Below are 21382 nucleotides of genomic sequence, written 5' to 3'. Positions count from 1 at the left end.
CAGCCAGAGGACCGAGAGGTGGAGTGGAGGGAGTTCAAGGCAGCTTTTAGAGGACACCATATACCAGCCGGGATCATGGACAGGAAGCTCAATGAGTTTTTGGCACTCACTCAGGGCAACAGGACAGTGTTGCAGTATGCCCAGGCTTTTAATGATTTGTGCCAGTATGCGGGATATCATGCAGATACAGATGAGAAGAAGAGGGATAGGTTCAGGAGGGGGCTCAGCACTAAGCTCTGTGACCGTCTCAACACCGTCAGGGCCAACAGTTACAATGAGTTGGTCAACATGGCTATCTCCCAGGAGGACTGCATTACAGCTAGACAGGCAGAGAAGAAGAGGAAGACCCCTATGGCAGGACCCTCAGCTCAGCCACAGCGCTTCAGGATTGTGTCCGACACCCAGGGCAGGGGACCCCAGCAGCAGCAAGGGCGATGGGTGATCCGACCGCAGTAGCAGCAGCAGCAGGTACCCAACCGCACCCAATTTCCAGCTCAGAGGAGCAATCAGCAGCAGCAGCAGTACCGCCAGGCAAATGACAACAGATGCTTCACATGTGGCAACACTGGGCATTATGCCAAGAATTGCCCCAGGAACCAGCAGAGGCAGGGGCAAAATGTCAATCAGAACCAAGGCAAGAGACAAAAGGTGCAAGTGAGGCAGGGCAGGCTGAACTTCACCACCATGACTGACATTCCAGAGGGAGCACCCGTCATGACTGGTATCTTTACAGTTTTGAATTATCCTGCTATTATTCTATTTGATTCTGGTGCATCGCATAGTTTTATCAGTGCAAAATTTAGTGCCAAGTGCCAATTGCCTTTTCACCACACCAATGGAGGTATCACAATTTCAACCCCAGGAGGCAGGGTTGCCACCTACCAAATTAACAAGAATGTGCCTATAAAGTTTGGTAGTCTGATAATTAAAGCCAACCTCCTCATTTTGGGTTTGGAGAGTGTGGATATTATATTGGGAACTGACTGGTTGACCAGAAATCAGGCTGTGATGGATATTGCAGCTAGAGCCATTGGGGTGCACTCACCAACTTGTGGTGAGACCACACTGTATTTGCCTGACCAGGGTTGTACCCGATCTTGTGCTTTTGTTATGTTAGAATCCCCAATGGAAAAGATCCCAGTGGTCCGTGACTACCCGGATGTTTTTCCGGAGGAATTGCCAGGGATGCCACCTGACCGAGATATTGAGTTCGCCATCGAATTGCAACCCGGGACTGCTCCTATCTCCAAGAGACCCTATAGGATGCCTCTCGCGGAATTGGCAGAATTGAAGAAGCAATTGCAAGAGTTGTTGGACAAGGGGTTTATTCGTCCAAGCACTTCACCATGGGGATGTCCAGCACTATTTGTGAAGAAAAAGGATGAGAGTTTGAGGATGTGTGTTGACTACCGTCCTCTCAATGCGGTGACTATCAAGAACAAATACCCACTGCCCCGCATCGATGTTCTGTTCGATCAATTGGTAGGAGCCAAGGTATTCTCCAAGATAGACCTTCGCTCAGGATACCATCAGATCAAGATCCGTGCCAGCGATATTCCCAAGACGGCTTTCTCTACCAGATATGGACTGTATGAGTTTCTGGTGATGTCTTTTGGGCTGACCAATGCCCCGGCTTATTTTATGTACTTGATGAACTCAGTATTCATGCCAGAGTTAGACAAGTTCGTGGTCGTTTTCATTGATGACATTCTGGTTTATTCCAAGAATGAAGCCGAGCACACCAAACACTTGCGTACTGTACTTCAGCGACTGCGTGATCATCAGTTGTATGCTAAGTTGAGTAAGTGTGAGTTCTGACTGAAGGAGATCAAATTCTTGGGTCATACAATTTCTCAGGTTGGGATATCAGTTGATCCAGCTGAGAAGGTGCAAGAGGTAATGGATTGGAAACCCCCGACTACAGTGAAGCAAATTCGGAGTTTTCTGGGATTGGCAGGGTATTATCGACGATTTATTCCGGATTTCTCCAGAATTGCCAAACCAATGACTGAACTGTTGAAGAAGGGAGTCAAATTTGAGTGGGGCCAAAAGTGTGAAGATGCCTTTCATACCTTGAGGCAACATTTGACAACAGCCCCAGTGCTGGCCCAACCTGACAACACCAAGCCATTTGAAGTTTATTGTGATGCTTCTGGTACCAGATTGGGATGTGTCTTGATGCAAGAGAACAGAGTCATTGCTTATGCTTCCCGGGCACTCAGGCCCCATGAGCAGAACTACCCCACTCATGATCTGGAATTGGCAGCTGTGGTGCATGCTCTTAAGATATGGAGACACTACTTGATGGGAGCTCACTGTAACATCTATACTGATCACAAGAGTCTCAAATACATCTTCACTCAGGCAGATCTGAACATGAGGCAAAGGAGATGGTTAGAGTTGATCAAGGACTATGATTTGGAAGTGCATTACCACCCTGGTAAGGCCAATGTTGTGGCAGATGCCTTGAGCAGAAAGGTCCAGTGCAATTGTATGAGCATGGATGTGGGAGTGACCACCCTGTGTGATGAGTTGTGCAGATTGAACCTGGAAGTTGTTCCTTTCGGTAACCTGAGCTATATCTCGGTGGAGCCCACATTGCAAGAGCAGATAATCAGGGCACAGGTTGAGGATAAGGGTGTTCAGGTTATCAGGGATATGATCAAGCAAAAGGCAGAGAAATACAAGTGTTTCCGACAGGACAGCAAGGGAATTCTATGGTTTGGAGATCGATTGGTTGTTCCCAAGGACCCTGAGCTCAGAAAGCAAATACTAGATGAAGCTCACCTTTCAAAATTCTCCATGCACCCTGGTAGCAACAAGATGTACCATGATCTCAGATCTTTATATTGGTGGACTAGAATGAAAAGGGAAATTGCCAAGTACATATCCGAATGTGACACCTGCCAGAGAATTAAAGCCAGTCACTTGAAGGCAGCAGGCCCTTTGCAACCCCTTCCCATACCATCTTGGAAATGGGAGGACATTTGCATGGACTTTATAGTGGGATTACCCAATACCTCCAGACACCATGATTCTATTTGGGTTATCGTGGACAGATTGACCAAGACTGCTCATTTCTTGCCAGTGCACACCACCCACAAGACAGAGAAGTACGCTGAAATTTATGTTGATCAGATAGTGAGATTGCATGGTATTCCAAAGACCATTATATCTGACAGAGGAGCACTGTTTGTGGCACGCTTTTGGGAGAAACTGCAAGAATCACTTGGGACCCAAGTAATCCGAAGCTCAGCATATCACCCTCAAACAGATGGCCAGACAGAAAGGGTGAATCAGATTTTGGAAGACATGTTGCGAGCATGTGCACTGCACTACGGGAAAGATTGGGACAAGTGTCTGTCTTTGGCAGAGTTTTCTTACAATAACAGCTATCAGTCCAGTCTGAAGATGGCACCTTTTGAGGCATTATATGGGAGAAGGTGTAGGACCCCACTAAATTGGTCTCAGGCAGGAGAAAGGGAAATCTTTGGGCCAGATTTGGTACTTGAGGCAGAGGCAAGGGTCAGGATCATCAAGAAGAACCTAGAAGCTGCTCAGGCTAGGCAAAAGAGCTATAATGACAAGAGGTGGAAGCCTCTACAGTTTGAGGTGGGAGATCATGTCTATCTTAAGGTATCACCCACTAAGGGTGTTCAGAGATTCGGGATCAAGGGCAAGTTAGCTCCTCGCTACATTGGACCCTATGAGATCAAGGCAAGTTGTGGACCCGTAGCTTACCAATTGGAATTGCCACCCCACATGTCAGTAGTTCACAATGTGTTCCATGTATCTCAGCTGCGGAAATGTGTTCGCCTACCCACTGAAGTACTGTCAGAACCAGACATTGAGATAGAACCGGACTTATCTTATCAAGAGTACCCTGTCAAGGTGCTAGATCAGAAGGAAAGATCAACTCGGGCAAGGTCGGTCAGAATGTATAAGATTCAGTGGAGTCACCATTCAGCAGAAGAAGCTACATGGGAGACTGAGGATTTTCTACGCTCTCGCTTCCTCGACTTTCTACCCAAAGGAGTCGGTATGTAACCCCAAAACCCCACCCCCACCTGCCCTTTGAATTCAATTATAAGAAAAACTTAGATAACAAGGATAGTCTAAGTTGTGGAATTAACTTAAAAAGGGCTTCCTTCTGAAGTTGCAAAGAGGATGACATTCGAAGAGCAGTTAATAAGAGAAACTTAAGTGTAAAGGAAAAACAACACCAGCACACCTTCAAGCACCCTCCAAGGGACTCTACCTAAATCTCGGGACGAGATTCCTTTAAGGGGGGAGGGTTGTAACACCCCAGGTGTTACCTTGGCTAAAGCCCATTTTGGCACTAGAAGCTGTGATCACAAGGGGTAAAGGCTTAGGGCAACACTTGAGAACTTGGTGATCATGTGCTAATCAAGTTGCCAATGACATGAGAAGCATTACCCTAATCCTTGCTCACTTACTACCTTGGATAAGAGGGGAGAAGAACCCTAGACCTCTCCTAAACCCTAGCTTCCAAAACCCTAGGTAAGGGGGGGGAAAGAAAGTGATCAAGTGTGCAAAGTATGTGTAACTTTTACCCAAACCCTAAGCAACTATATAACCATCAATTAGGGGAGGGAAATATTGCAAAAAGACCCCTGGAGAAACCCCAATTCAAATCTCCAAGTGGAGAGAGAGCTAGAGCTCTCTATTTCCCTCTAAGTCAAATTCTAACCCTAAGTTAAAGTTCAACCGTGTTCACTTTGAAGATGGCGCCAAAACCACTTGGGTTCTATACCAAAAATGTGGTATACCACCTAAGGCACCCCCTGGAAAAAGTGGAGACCGAGACTCGGACGTTTGACAGCTCTTGACATCAGTTTTGTCGCAAGGTGGGCAGTGAGACAAGCCAGATTTGGCGCCCATCTATCTCCTGATCTAGGGCGTATCCTCCATTGGAACTCACACATGTGAGATAGCCCTAGGTGCCAGGAAGAGGCCTGCGCCGGATTCATGGCTAGATTCGCACGTTTGCGATCTCTGGAGACATTTGAACACTAGAAGAAAAACACCTCCACGTGTTCGACGCCTTCTGCCCGCGCCAGAGCACGCTCGCGCGCGCCCCCGCATGCCCAGCGCCGCGCACGAGCCAAGCCAGCGCCATGGCCCGCGCCCGCGCTTATAAAACCCTCCCAGACTTAGATTGTTCCCTTCCGCGCACCCTCAAACCTCACCAGAGTCTAGCTCGTCGCCGGTTGCCCGTGCGCAGCGAGTCCGCGGCCGCCCACTCCCTCTGCCACCGTAGACCGGCCAGTGGAGCCATTCCCAACTCCGTCCATCCCTCGGAGAAGATTGTGCACACCTCCGTGAGGCTCCCCGAGCGAGGAATCGGAGTTTACTTCGCCGGAGAGGCCAGTCCACGCTCGCCGGAGCTCTCAACCCCGCCGGAGTACGTGGACCGGGTAAACCACTCCACCATCCTTCGATTCCTTGTGCACACGGTCGCTATGTTACCCCGTGAAGCTCACCATGCCCTCGGATTGAACCAGTTCGCCGTGGTTTGGCCGGTATACTCGCCGCCGACGAGGACACCCGCCTGCACGCGTGGACCGGGCGATTCCGGCCATCTCCGACGTCAAGCCGTACCTCGACGTGACCGCCAGAGTCTCCCCGAGCCAACCCCACCCTTCGCCGGACCTCCCTCGCCGCCGGTAAGCCGCGCCACCCTTTTCTTTCCCGCAGTTACTGTTGGCATAAGGGGAAGGACTGCGGGTGAGAGGGAGAGAAGGTCAGGGGGTTTTGTGAAATGTCAGAGACACAGGGGAATAGTGGCGTGAGGGTAGATTTGCAAAGGTGGATTTAGTTTAAACCCAGGGACCTCAGTATAAACTGTTTTTCCAGAAAACCTTTATTAAATCTGTTTTTAAAATTGGTCAGAAACTTTGAAAATGCATAACTTCTGTTTAAATCATCCAAATTTGGTCAAACTAATTTTGTCAGACTCTAAATAATGTAACCTACTTAAGAAAAATATAAAACCCCCTATGTACTATAGAGAACCTTAAAGCTCTGATTTAATTATAGTTTTGACCAAAAGCTTAATAATAGGGCCAAAATTAGTTGCACTATTTGACTGGGGTTAGAAAAATTTTGAGAAGCTTGTATCTACCTACTAAACCAAATAAAAATGCTAAACCTCTCTGTCCACTCCATTTAAATTAGTTTTACCCCTTATTCTATAATATGCTTAAGGATAAGGAAAATAGAAAATGTAATTTAATTAATGAACCAGAGAGTGCCTCTATTTTTGTTAGGTTACTTATTCAATATAGTTCACTGGAAAAATATATCATACCCTGCTTTAGTGTAAAATAAGTAAGGTCCCTTTTGTTTTAATAAAACAAGGGAAACTTAGAAAAACTCTACAAAAATAACCCCAAGGTAAAAACACCCCCACCCTTGGGATAACTAATGTTTTGTTAGTAAGAACTTAGGAAAAATAGAAGATCTGCTGTTTGACATTTTTCAGATAACAATGTAGTAGAAAGAGCCTTTTTGACATTAAACTTAAGAAAATCATAACTAAATAACCACCCCTTAGTTTTCTGTGATTTTTAGCACAGAGGCCTATTATTACTATGGGATGCCAGCAAAAATAACCTTTAGGACAGAACCTACCCCTAACTTAGAGATGTAGTGTAAAGTGGCCCATTTTGCATAACTCTTGTTATTTTTGTTTAAAGCCTAGCCTTTGTATTATTTTTCTGGTTTTTCTGTAGTAAATAATTAGCAGAAAATTATTGAAATGCATATGAAGGCTATATTGTGCTTAAATCGCTCTAAATATTTATGTTACGTTGAGCTTTTAGACTCACGTCGAGCGATTAAATTGTATAATGGGTACTCAGACACACCGATCAGGCTGCGTTGGTAATCGGGTGAGTTATGGCATTAGCTGAATATTGACTGCGCCTTGGCAACACGACACAATATTTATGTCGTTCGAACTTGGCTGCGTCATGTGATTGCTATGTCACGCTCTCCATTAATCGGATCGCTCCCGTTGAGTCAGACTGTCATCGCTGAGTCGTATATTTTTCGCATGCCCTGTAGGCACTGTCTGTCTGCCGTGATCATGGAGCCACAATTGCGCCTGTTGCACATGTTACGTGGACTTATCGTGTACCCAATTATCGAGTCATAATTGTGCCTGTTGCGCTTATTACGAAGGCTTGTTGTGTTGTCGTAGCCCTGATGGCCGCACACGCATTGACACAAGATACACTAGAGCTTGTACTCGCGTGGAATGTGGTGGGTTATTCAAGCCCCTAAAGTAAAATTATTGCACAACCTTCGTAAACAATTTTGTTTTCGCTCTATATTTTGTTTGATTGTGGTTGGGGATTTTATCTGTATGCTTTTAGAACATCTCGGCATTAGGGGGAGGAATGCCCATATAGTGTAATGCCTCAATATTCTATAAAACGCACAAAAGCCAAACTAAACTTGTCGTTTGGTGTGTACTCCTATGTATATGGAGTATGCCAGAAATCGTTGAGGAGTAACCATATTGGTTTAAATGCTTCTACCTGATGTAGATGTGGATATACCCGGGATTAATATCATATCCACATTTGACTTATTGGCATTTGATCTATTCTCGGGGACGCCTGCGAATATGGTCCATCGGCCTTAGTCAAAGCATATGTTCTGATTGCAAAATCACGTGGTCTGTGATAACTCTCTTCCGATTAATTCACCCTGATGGTGATTTGCCTCACCAAGAGGTTCATCTTGATGATGAAGTTCCTAGCAATGCGCGCAATATCATTGTGCTAGGAATACGGAACAATGAATCTTTCGTTTTGGGAAATGGCGAAGATCATTATTAAATGTGGGAGACAAATGTGTCGACACCTATCTTGCCTCTATAGATTGCAAAGGGATCTAAAACAAAGTCCTAGGCATGAGTGCTTTAAGCTCTCTTATCGGGTCATTGATAAATGCAATCGAGGCTGAACCAATAATCGCAAAATGAAAGTCACGAGCTTGAAGTTCGGACATTTATGGGCACTATTGAAATAATGTGTGGTGAATGCGATGGTTCAAGGTCTTGTGAGAGACCCATCCCACGTATGTGTTGAATAAACATTGTTCCGCTATGTAATATATCTGGCAAATGACATGAATTAAAATATGCAGTTAATAGGATTCTGAAGATCCATCATGAGATCCTATGAGGACTCATATCTTTGAATTATAAATATGCAACATATAAATCTCGTACCGAATAATACATTCCTGACGAATGAGCACTCTCATATATAGAGAGAATATCTCCTAGATGAGATTATAGTTCCTTGATGGAACCTTTCCAGAAGAAATAAAGTCTGTGTTAAACACCAAAGTTTGATAATCCCTATAAAGGGATAAAGACCCATACAGACCCGAAAAGGAATAAGATGAGGTACCAAAGGACTTGAAGTTCACCGAATAAGCACATGTGCATTCCACGATCTTTACTCATGGTATTTTCCACTAGATGTGGAATTACGTATCCTCTAAAGCCCTGATGGCAGAAACCTATAAGGTTTAGGTGTTACTGGCAAAATATCTCCATTGTGCTAGAATGACAGACTATAATGATGTATCAGATCGATGAAAAATCCCTGATGGATTACGATCTTAGATGGACTTTTGTGACACCATCATAGATGTTGCAATGGATGAACGCCTCGAGCGATGTATCATATTTAGAATATGTACTATTGCAACTATATTATCCCCTAAAGTCTTATAGGACATGTTACTTGCTTTGCACAACTATGTATAAATTGTGGTGTAAGATAGAAAATGATAGCACCCCAACCTCATCCATTCTCGTTATTCCAGACGGACAATGAGACATATATCTTGAAGAATATGCTTGAGTAATGAGGGATAACGACTTTGACAGATGTCATCGTCAGGGGGAGCGAATGCTTATATTGATCACAATCGTGAGACAATAAATGTCATATACTATGCCCTGAAGGCGTGAACTTGATGATCAATATGTGTACCTTTATGGAACTTTCTATCAAATATATAGATCCAGTCGGTCGAACACCATCAGTCAAAGTGGCTTATTTATATTGATATGTGCACTTACCTCGTATATCCTAGAAGTGAGTAGAGGTAAAGTTCCTGAAATAGTCCTTGCAAGGATATGCAATCCGTTTGCTAAATCTTTATGTGCATATATTTCTAGAAGAAGATGTTTTGCCTTATTGATACAGTTTTGCAAGGATCAGGGGGAGCACATTTCTAAAGTTAGCCCTTGTAGAAGATTCGATAGAATCTAGATCCCAAAGGATCGAAATCTGTCCCGATGACAGTTGTTGTACTTTTTTTCCCTTGGTGAGTTTTCTTGAAGTTTCTCACATGAGGTTTTTAACGAGGCAACAAAGTGCAAATGCAATTTGTATCACCATGCACTCTTTCTCCATATTTTTCCCACTGGGTTTTTCGGAGTTTTAACGAGGCATGTGTTGGTCGCGGTATTCGCCCAAGGGGGAGTGTTAAGTAACCCTAGTTAGGGTTATGTGGGCAAATACCTGCTTTACCCCTGAGGGGTCTCACATCTCTATATAAGGAACCTGTACACCCACTCATAATACAGAGATCAAAAAGAGGCCAGAGGCCCAACCCTATATCCAGTGTCTCGTGTGTTTCCTCTGTCGTGCTTATGGGAAGGGAGACAGGTTCTCTACATCTTCTTACGCCTCTACTGCTGACGGGAGGGAAGGGAGCGGATCTGGTGATCCGTAGTAACGTAGTTCTCAACAAAAACAAGTTAGAATAGCAAATGACCACCCACTGTAATTTTTACAGAATTTTTGGGAATGATTAAAACACTGTTGTAGTTCAAACCTACACTAGAAACCCTAAATGGAAATTAAAGCAAGGAAAATGAATAATGCAAATCAATGTCATCCTAAAACCTTTGTAATCTGTCCACTAAAATGTATCAAGGCAATACCAATCCACTATGTTATCTTCACTGAAAACCCAAGCCTAAAGAGTAATAAGCCTAACCCACGGGAAGCCCCGCATGACTAAGAAACCCTAAATTACTTCTTAACTTAGTTCTCTTTAGCATAATATTATTAAATCCTGCATAATCATGACATACATGTTCTATGCATTTCGATAGACTGTAACCTTGCTGACGGAGAGTACATCCTCGTGCCGGAGCAAGGAGCTGCTCAGGAGGTAGCCCCGGATCCAGCACCCGAGCCTGCACCAGAGGACCTGCCTGCCACTGCTTTGGAAGGCAAGCCCAGGGTTTTATGCATAACCTGTTATTTATGCTATTTTACTTCACTTAATGAATGTAGGATTGATTGTGCACTTAGGTGTAGGAATTGTTCGAAACCCTAGTTGCATGATCTCAGGAATCCTTTTGAGGTGAATACTAGTATGACAGGTCGAGTAGTTGCTTTATTTAATTAGGATCTCGGTAGAAGACGAGTGATTTTTCTAGCACTCGCGCGAGATCAGGAAATTGATTGTACCCACTTTCACACTGTCATGATACTAGTTGGTGGACAACAATCCATGGGGATTGGTTGTTCACGAGATGGAAAATGGAATAAGGATTAACGTGCGGATACCTGTGTCAAGCGTTTGAACGTACTAAACACATACCGAGAAATATGGTAAATCGGTAAGCCTAGTACCTGAGTGAACCTGCCCGCAGACATATCCCCTCACGCGACCTGAGACGAGGTCTCCCATTCCGGTTATGGTGGGTACAAGTGCGGTCACTGCACGACGGCCAGTCGGGGTCAGTGGGGCATTGTACGCCAAGGCGGTGAGCCCTGATCTGTTGCCAGGGAATCGATGGGGACGGTTGATGTGTGTGGGGACGGAGTGCCCCTACATGTCGTGTGTTTAGGTTTACCTTGCAAGGATAAAAACTCGATTCGAATCGTCTGCTTCTCGCAGCTAATGAGACTGCTTGATCCATTGTACTGCATTGAGTAATAAGTGGAAGTATGATGAGTTGGGATAAGATGTTGATTGTTAATAATGCTTGCTACCATGTATGAGTAGATAGTCCACTTTTAGCCTTAAGAGAGTCACACTTAACTTTGACTAAGTTATAATCTTGATTTAGAAACTCAGCTAGTGCTTTTGGCAACCAAACCCCACAGCCAAACAGCTGCATGTCTAGAGGTAGAGGAGTAGACTCCTCACACCGGGTAAGTCTAGCTGAGTATTAGTATACTCAGCCTTGCTTGTGGCACAATTTTTATAGGATCTCTAGAGGAAATGGTTGCTGGAATAACTTGGCCGTCCACCTTGCCACCGGGTTGGACTGTCGAGTGGGACCCTGCCTCGGCTGAGGAGGAGCATGAGGAGTGATGGGACAGGCTTCCCCATCCCTCTATTTATTTACTGTTAGTTTATTTCCGCTGCACTTCGAACAATGATGGTTACTTTTGCAAAAACTCTGATGATGATGATGATGATGATGTAATAATTAAATACTCTGGCATGTATGGTTTTATGCTTTATTGTATTTGCTCTGTGACTCACCTTCGAGTGAGATTGTGGTACTTGATCCTGTCAGTGGCCGTGTCGGACTAGATCCGAGGGATTGACGGGTTATTCCCATTTAAGTGTGGTCTAGCCTCTAAGGCGGGGCTTAGGCACTTAAGTTGGAATAATTCGGGCAGTTCCGCCACAACTATATTCAGTTCTATTTGCATTTCTCTGACATATATGGCATGCCCATGTCGTGTGTTTCCAATTTGTTTTGTTCCAATGCACATGAAACCATTTTGGACACCTAATCATTAGTTATCAAAAAAGATTTACCTTTTTGGCCAAATATGCATGACTACTGCCGCTTTTAAACAATTTATCAAAGGAAGTGTTTGCCCTTATTAGACCCAACCTCCTATTTGTTGTAGATTTGTGCTAGGACATTCTTGTTCAGTGTTGGTATTTGTTGACCCTTCAATGTTTATATTTTTAGATAGCTATTAAGGGTTATGGTATAATAGTCAGGGAATAACAATTATTTTTAACTCCTGTTGTCCATTCTTAGATCTAACATCCACAATATTTATATCTGAATGCTATGGAATATATAGCTGCCATTGTGGCTAATACAATCCCCTCGCATGATGTCCTGTTGACAGTTCTGTTCCATGACCTTTTCAGGATTTTACTCCTACACCTATTAAATTATTTAAGGTACCCTTTGATGCTTCAATCTGTTTTAGAAATATCTAAATTCCATTGGATAAAGAACGCATAAGTTATACACTCATTTTTTTCTTTAGAAGCTTAAGTACTGAATCTGTTAAAGGTTTGTTTCCATTGAGCAAAATAAATATATTGTTAACGATGTTCTTGAGGAGAACATGGAAGCTATAAAGGAACACTGATATATATCACATAAACGGTTTGGTTTTCAATTCAACTTGAATGATAAATTGCAAACAATTTTATAAACCAAAATCTGCATATGCTTACTATTTTAGATCCTATTAAATGCCCAGCTGTACTCATAATTCTTAGTTTGGTAAGTTCCTGATGAATGATCATCGGACTAATCCTTAATCATGTCGTTTTTGGCTTTTCTTCAGTTGGTACACTATGCCGACTCTGTTTGTTCAGTTCGATCATTACTAACCTATTTTAAGATCATACATCTGGTATTATAGTGTATAATATAAATGGTAATTATTGTCTTGGCTATTTATTTTTGCATAAAGTTATTTTTTCTCTCCTGAAGGTGCTAGGATTATTCGCTGGAGTTTTACTGGAGAAGCAAATTGTGGTAATATGCCCAAATCTGGTATGGTTTTTGTTGAGGACTTGTTCTCAAATGCTATGAATCAAGAACAAGGCAACAGAAAATGTTAAATGTTAATATCCTTCGTCCTTCGAAGCATTATTCCCCCAAGGATATAATGATTTTTGGACGAAGGTTATGAAGGACGCACCTTCATAATCATAAAATATAATAATGAAGAAGGAAACATATGAAACATGAAGATAACATAAACAGTTGTATACTATTGCCAACTTATTTTCATTTTATTATAATGAAAATATAAAAATGATATTAAATCACAAATGTACCTTCAGCTCGTGAGAAGGTAAAATTACAAGTGTGACGCAAAAGCCAATGCCAACTCAGCGTGAACAGTACAGGATCACTGTTCATCTATTTATAGGCACGGGACGCAGCCCATGTAAAATTACATTAATGCCCCTCACATTTATCAATAACTCTATGATAATTCTTCGAGGTCCAATCTGGTTTTTCATCTTTAAGTCGGTTTCCTTTTCCGCCGCTATTCCGAAGCTCTTCTACACATAGCTTCGGCTCTGCGCCAACCTTCGTGTTCTTTGTGCTTCTTCGTACCGTGGCTCTGATCCGAGTCCGAAGATACCTGTCAATGTACTTTACTCTAGAAATATTGTTAAATCATGTTTTAGAGGACCTTCGGAAGCCGAAGGCCCCCAACAGTAGCCCCTCGCAATATTAATTTGCTAGAATGATAAATTCAGATTGCGAAATGGATGAAGGCTATGAGCCGAAGGTCCGAAAAAACACCTTCCTTTTGCTAGAATAGCAACAGTCTCTGGCAAATGGGGCCCTCCAGTCTTCGATATAATAGGTTTATAAATACGGGCTCGCCACAATTTATTCGGCACGCTCTCTTGCCATCTGTTTTTCCTGCTCAAATAGTTTTCTGCCTACAAAAATTTGGTTGCCTCCCTAGTTTCAAGCTTCGGAAGCGAGAGGCAAGAATTCCGAAGGAATGTCTGAGGAGAAGAAGGTTGCTGCCGAAATGAAGCTGAGCCTTTCTGAAGAGATGCATCTGGGTTTTCTTGAGTCAATGGCGAAGACGAATACGGAGAAGATTACAAGAGAGACTTTAGAAGGTTTATCTGAAGATATTGGTGAGAGTGACAGTTACGATGCAGATAGTGGGGGCGAAGATTCCGAAGATCGGCCATGGCGACCAAGCCATTCAGTCTTCGGGAAATCAACTATCGGGCAAAATCACCTTAAAAACATGAAGGGGAGATACTTTCGGGATATGTCCATTGTGAGAGCAGATGCCGGAGAAAGAACTGTGCCGGGCCCTGAAGATGATGAAGTCGTTATCTTCCGAAGCTTTTTAAAAGCTGGGCTACGATTCCCTTTAAGCAGATTCGTGGTAGAAGTTCTGAAAACATATCAGGTTTACCTTCATCAACTTACCCCTGAAGCAATAATAAGAATGGGAATCTTCGTCTGGGCTGTGAAGAGTCAGGGCCTAGTGCCAAGTGCAAAAAGTTTTTGCAATATTCATGAATTGTTATACGAAACAAAACCCTGGGGCAAAGAGCAATATCATAACAACTTTGGCTGCTACAGCTTCGGTGCTCGCTCTGGATCAAGCTGTCTCGTGCCCACCTTTCGGAAGAGATGGCCCGGAGAATGGATGAAAGAATGGTTCTATGTAAAAAATGATTTAAAGGTTCGAGAAGATATTAAGGATATCATCATGCGCCCCATCTGGCAGCGCTTCGGACTCCGGAAACCGAAGGTAGAAATGGATGAAGCAGCCGAAGAATGCCAACGAGCCTTCGGCGTAGTCTGCTCTTTTATCGGGACAAGGGATTTGGTACAAGAACACATTGCCTTCAGAGTATGGCCTCTTGCAAATAATTGGGAAATGCCGAAAGAGACTGTTAGAGAAACTGACGAAAATGGGCTAGTCAGGCTGAAGTATACATTCAAATATGGAGACAAATTCGTTGAACCCGATGATGATTGGTTAAAGAGCATTGAGACTTTAAGTGATGAATTGCTTGGGATATATTCGAAGGCCGAAGATACTGCAATGTCAGCAGCCTTCGGAAGCCGAAGAAAGAAAAGACTGAACCGAGTTTTTGATGCAATTGGGTTCGTGTACCCCGACTACCATTATCCAGTGCGGGGGCAGAAAAGGAAAGGTACAGCTTCTGCAAAAGAAACCGCTTCTGCTGGTCCTAGCGAGCCAGCACTGAAAAGAAAAAGGGTGAAAGTTCTCACACATCGGCCACGCTACATTGAACTGGCCACAGTGCCTGAATTCGGCAGTGCAACATCTACGGCTCCCGAAGCTAAGGGATCAACTCTACTGCCAGGATCCACAGAGTTGGCCGAAGCGCCAACAACAAAAGAATTGGAGGAGCCACAGACTCTGTTACCAGAAACCAAAGAGTTGGCTGAAGCACCATCAACAGAAAAGATGGAAGAAGCAAAAGCATCAACTCAGAGAGTAAAAATATCAGAAATTTTGAGTCCTTCAGTAGAGATTGGAGTAACAAAAATTAAAAAGGGGCCAACAGTGACCCCAAAAAGAAAGAGAATGGTTAACGTATTGGATGTTTTGGAAACAATTAAACTCCCAAGCACAACCCCAAAGAAGACTGTTGAGACTTCTGAGGCGCTTGCTGAAGTATCCGCTGCTGAGGCTCCAAAGCAACAGACTGAAGTTGGAATTGGGCCTTCAGAACCAACCAAGGTAATACCTTTAGAAGCAGAAGAAGCAAAAATTGCAAGGTCAACTGAAGAAATGAAAATGTCAGAGCCTAGTTTGGTCGAAGAAATTGGTACTGCTGCCCCCGAAGCAACTTCCAAAATATACGATTATATTGTGCGTCATGCTTCGGGGAAAAAGTTATCGGAAGAAGAAGCTTTTGAAGCTAACCACTATGCCAAAGAACTGAAATATCCGAAGGGGGCTCTAGTGTTCAATGGGACGAACGAAGAAGATTTCCTATACTGTCTCCCAGACAACAAAGAATTGTCCGTCTGCCGGGAGATGGCTAGAAGTATGGGGTTTCCGAAGCTCGAAGCTGGCTTATGCGCTATGACGAAAGAAGATCTTGTGGACAGTCTTGCGTATAATAGCCTGAAGGTATGGGAATTAGGCATTTGTAGATTTTATAATTCGTAACTCATTCTTTTATTCTTATACAAACTCTTTTTCATATAGGGTTTAATTCTAAGCAACGCACTGAGGGCACAAAAGAGTGCCGAAGACGAGAGCTATGAAATTGCATTCAACAATCTACGATCAGAAGTTATTAAACTGAGGAACGAAGCTCTGGAAAAAGGTAAAATTCTGCTTACATTGGTAGACAAGGTAAAAAAGGACGAAGCTGCTTCAAAGGTCCAGGCCGAAGCTCAAAAACGTGAAATTAAAGATCTTCAGAAACAGCTAGCTAGAGCTAAAGAAGAACGTATACTTGAAGAGACAAAACGAGAGCTTAGTGACCAATTGGCCAATCATTTGGAGATAAGCGTTAAAGAGCTTCGTGCATCCCAGAGAAAATACTATGTTAAATCCATAGAGTGCGTCAAGAAAATAAAATCTAGCTTCGCTAGCGTTGGTGCATTCTCCAGCGAAGAGAATTTTTCAAGAGGCGATCCCGAAGGTCCAATGGAATGGATCAGCCACGAAGCAGAGGCCTTCGAGGAAATTCTGAACAGCCGCGGCGACATCTGCGCTTTTTCGGGTGCTAGAGGGATTGCTACTGTTTTGGAGAAGAAAGGCTGCGAGCATGTAAAATCCTTAGCGCAGTCCGAAGCTTCTTTGTCTACTGAAGACATTACAGACCCCTCACCCGAAGCAAGCATGGTCGACGGGAAATTCTTCACTGATATCTGGGATAACGGCGGCCGAGAATTGGCACAAGAAATTATTCAAAGGAGTGAAAAAGGCATCCACGATGCTAGAAAAGTAGCGGAAGCCGCCGAGAAAAGTACAGAGCCCGAAGGGTACATAGGTATTAATTAGTGGTTTTTATCATACTGTAATTTTTAATTCCAGACTCTGTTCTCGGCTTGTAATAGTAATATAGCCGTATCTTTTCTTCCCTCAGAACCTGCTGAGGCATCTCCGGGCCCCCACCCGAAGGGGGACGATGAAATTAGAAAAATGGCTGAAGACATTATGGATAAGGTTATCAACCAACTTTTGAACGAAGCTGCAGAGATAGTTCTCAAGGAGAATTAAATCGTTATTGTAGAAACATTTGGAACATAAGATGTGTAATATATTGTAACTTTGAATGTAACATATAGTCTATTTATAATTTAATTCTTTACGATGCATGAAACTTTGCGTACATACCATTTTTTGAGCCTTCGGCGAAAAAAACACCTTCCCTTCTTTTCATGCTTCGTGAAGAAAATCTTTTCTATATCACAAGAATTTGTTTACTTCTCTGATAAAAACATCCAAGCTTCGTGAACTATCCTCCGAAGCTTCTCTTCACTTTGATTCGTCTTGTGCCTTAGCACGATTTTCTCTTTTCCAAAATATGTTCCAAAGATTAACATTGTATCCCCTTCTTGTTCCAGATGCAGCATGCTGTATGATGCTTATGTTATGCAAAAATGATGTGATGATGTTATGTTATGCAAAATGATTTTTATGCCGTAGATACATATCCCTGTAATAAAGCACACACACTTTATACATCAGCGCTGACTTTTCGCTGTAAGCCTCCCTTAGGAGCTTCTTCGCCTTTTACTTTCAGCGGAATCAGCGTTTATTTTTCGCTGTAAGCCTCCCTTAGGAGCTTCTTCGCCTTTTACTTTCAGCGGAATCAGCGTTTATTTTTCGCTGCAAGTTTAGAAAACTTACACTGCGCTCCCTTAGGAACGACTTTTTACTGTTTCGAACAATTTGTACTGTGTCCGTTAGATCAAATTTTTGATAATTCAAAGGTCCTCCAAATCAGCATAAGTTTGTATGCTTCGGCAACTCGAGCCTATGGAAAAAACATATCTTTATTATGGTAAAAGACGAAAATATTACAAGGAATTGAAATTCAACGAAAGACATTAAAACGCTTCGTAATTGTTTCTTATTGACAAAAGGGGAATAGTGAATGTAGAAAATGCAAAAGAACTGCTATTGAGGTAGGATATTTGTCAATAAATGTGCTTTGACTCTGGCACAGTGCTGTTGACTGTGCGAGCTTCGGATTCCTCTCTGAAATCCCTCTGAAGATGATTGTGCTGACTCCCTTCTGGCTGTTGCCCTCGCTGAGTCGGCGGTGGCGGTGGAGGTTGCTGCCAGGATGCTTGGGATTGACTCGCCGAAGCAACAGAAGCTGCAGGGTGATTGCCTACATACTCTGGAATATAAGGTGAGTGATACGAAGCAGTATGCATGACCTGCTTCGGTTGACTCTGTTGCGCTGCTGCTTGCGCTATTTCCTTCTGCTTCTGGATGGTAACATGGCACATCCTGGTAGTATGGCCCTTATCTTCACCACAGAATAGGCAATATATTTTTCTTGGCTGGTCTCCAAACCTTCCCCCGAAGCCCTGGCGCCTCTGCCCCTCGGCGCAGGCGGCCGAAAAGAACTCTGCTGTTGGGTTGAAGCTTGTGAAGAGTGCTGTGGCCTTTGCTGCTGGCTCCCTCGATCATCAGTTTGAGCAGAGTTATGGATTGACCTAACATGCCTCGGGTGAAATCTTCCTCCGAAGCCCCTGGTCATTTCAGAGAACCTGAATGCTTCCTCCCTTCTTTGGCGAAAGTCATTGTCAGCTCGAATGTATTCGTCCATCTTCTGGAGCAGCTTCTCCAACGTTTGTGGTGGCTTCCTGGCAAAGTACTGCGCTGACGATCCCGGCCGAAGCCCTTTAATCATGGCCTCAATGACAATTTCATTGGGCACTGTCGGCGCTTGTGCCCTCAGGCGCAGAAACCTTCGGACATACGCCTGAAGATACTCTTCATGGTCCTGGGTACACTGGAAGAGAGCCTGAGCGGTGACTGGCTTCGTCTGAAACCCTTGAAAGCTAGTTATCAGCATATCCTTCAATTTTTGCCAAGAAGTGATTGTCCCTGGCCGAAGAGAGGAGTACCAAGTCTGAGCAACACTCCTGACGGCCATGACAAAAGATTTTGCCATGACCGTCGTACTGCCACCATACGAAGATATGGTTGCTTCGTAGCTCATCAGGAATTGCTTGGGGTCTGTATGACCGTCATACATGGGGAGCTGTGGTGGCTTGTAGGACTGGGGCCATGGTGTAGCCTGCAATTCTGTTGAGAGAGGAGAAACATCATCAAAAGCAAAGTTTCCATGATGGAAATCTTCATACCAGTCGTCCTCATTGTGAAAGCCTTCCTGATGAAGCTCTCTGCGTGGAGGCCTTCGGCTTTGATCATCTTGAACAAGATGACGAACCTCTTCAGAAGCTTCGTCTATCTGTCTCTGAAGATCAGCTAGACGAGCCATCTTCACCTTCTTGCGTAGCACCTGTTGCTGAAGGATCTCCAGGTTTTGGATCTCCTGATCCAGGTCCTCCTCCGGAAGTGTTGGACTAACAGCCTTCCTCTTCTGGCTTCGGGCCTCTCTGAGAGAAAGGACATCCTGATTGGGATACAGTGGCTGTAAAGTACCAGCCCCTGTCGCTGAAGCTTTTTTCGGCGGCATGACGAAGGTGATGCTTGCCGAAGTTGTTCATAAGTCAAGAAATGGAAGTGAGTTCACCGGAGGTGGGCGCCAATGTTGGGGACTTGTTCTCAAATGTTATGAATCAAGAACAAGGCAACAGAAAATGTTAAATGTTAATATCCTTCGTCCTTCGAAGCATTATTCCCCCAAGGATATAATGATTTTTGGACGAAGGTTATGAAAGAGGCACCTTCATAATCATAAAATATAATAATGAAGAAGGAAACATATAAAACATGAAGATAACATAAACAGTTGTATACTATTGCCAACTTATTTTCATTTTATTATAATGAAAATATAAAAATGATATTAAATCACAAATGTACCTTCAGCTCGTGAGAAGGTAAAATTACAAGTGTGACGCAAAAGCCAATGCCAACTCAGCGTGAACAGTACAGGATCACTGTTCATCTATTTATAGGCACGGGACGCAGCCCATGTAAAATTACATTAATGCCCCTCACATTTATCAATAACTCTGATAATTCTTCGAGGTCCAATCTGGTTTTTCATCTTTAAGTCGGTTTCCTTTTCCGCCGCTATTCCGAAGCTCTTCTACACACAGCTTCGGCTCTGCGCCAACCTTCGTGTTCTTTGTGCTTCTTCGTACCGTGGCTCTGATCCGAGTCCGAAGATACCTGTCAATGTACTTTACTCTAGAAATATTGTTAAATCATGTTTTAGAGGACCTTCGGAAGCCGAAGGCCCCCAACAGTTTTCTTGGAGCATTGTAACAGTGTGATTTAGTTCCAATTGTAGGGTGTTCTGTTAGCAATTGTTTTGTCAATTATACTGATAAAAAGGTCGTTCCAGTGGCAAAGTATGTTGCTTCCATAAGTCCTGTAAGATTTAAGTTTATCTTGAAGCAGACCAACTTGGGAAGGATCTAAGTGATTTCATATATAGAGAGAACAAACAATACCTAAATTTGACTCAATGAGGACCCAAACTCATTTCCTCAGTTTCTATCATGTATCTATTTTTTTGAAATACTATATTTGTAATTTTATTTGTTTCGGTATTGGATCATTAGGACTTGACCTTTGATCTTCTTGGCCTTGTATTTACCATGTTATATGTTAGGAGAATGAAACCAGCAGCACCTTCGTGAAACGCTCTCGTGCGAGCAAACTGGGGTGAGTTTTACTGAAAGAGATTCACTAGGTGACCTCCACATAATTCATGCTTTGCGTTTTTCCGCTTCCCTCCGATAAATCTCATTCCTCCTATAAAACAACAACAACTTTCCACACCTAATCTTCTGTAGTCTCTCTATGTAACGTAGACTAATGTAACATGATCACCATTTGCAGCAACAAAGTGTTTCATTTGGTTAATTGAACAAATTCTAGATTGCTACTTGCTACTAGGAATCAACCACCAGAGTGTAGATAAAAGTCCATAAAATAGATTATACTTATTTTTACTACACGAACGCTTCAAGGAGAGTAGAAACTAATTTCAGGCATTCAATGAGTAGATAGCACATTAGTACAATACCGAGGAAACTGTCCTCTCGCGATGCCCCCCTACGTCCGCCGCTCCTGTCATCAAGGCGTGATACCGATACCCTCGGCCAAGATATCCTCTTCCTCCTCCGTCTCGCTCGCACGAATCCACGTCGTCCTCGGTGCCCCTGCCTCTCTCTCCTCCCCCCTCTACAGCGCGGAGCTCCGTCGGGCGTCAACCCTAACACAGCTCTGCTGATTGCTGTGCTATCCCTCTGCTGGCTCCCATGTGCACCTTCTTGACCGCGTGCCGCCGCTGCTAAGGCTGCCGTCCCCCGGAGATTGCTCCCTCCCTGAGACTGTCCCCTCCACCTCGCGCATCTCGCAGACGGGCGACCTCATGCTGTGGGTTGGCGCATTCGGCCGTGACCCGA

The sequence above is a fragment of the Zea mays genome, chromosome 9 (assembly GCF_902167145.1).
Source record: "Zea mays cultivar B73 chromosome 9, Zm-B73-REFERENCE-NAM-5.0, whole genome shotgun sequence".
Lineage (NCBI taxonomy): Eukaryota > Viridiplantae > Streptophyta > Magnoliopsida > Poales > Poaceae > Zea > Zea mays.
The sequence above is the reverse complement of the archived record's forward strand: the minus strand, read 5'-3'. Positions refer to the sequence as shown.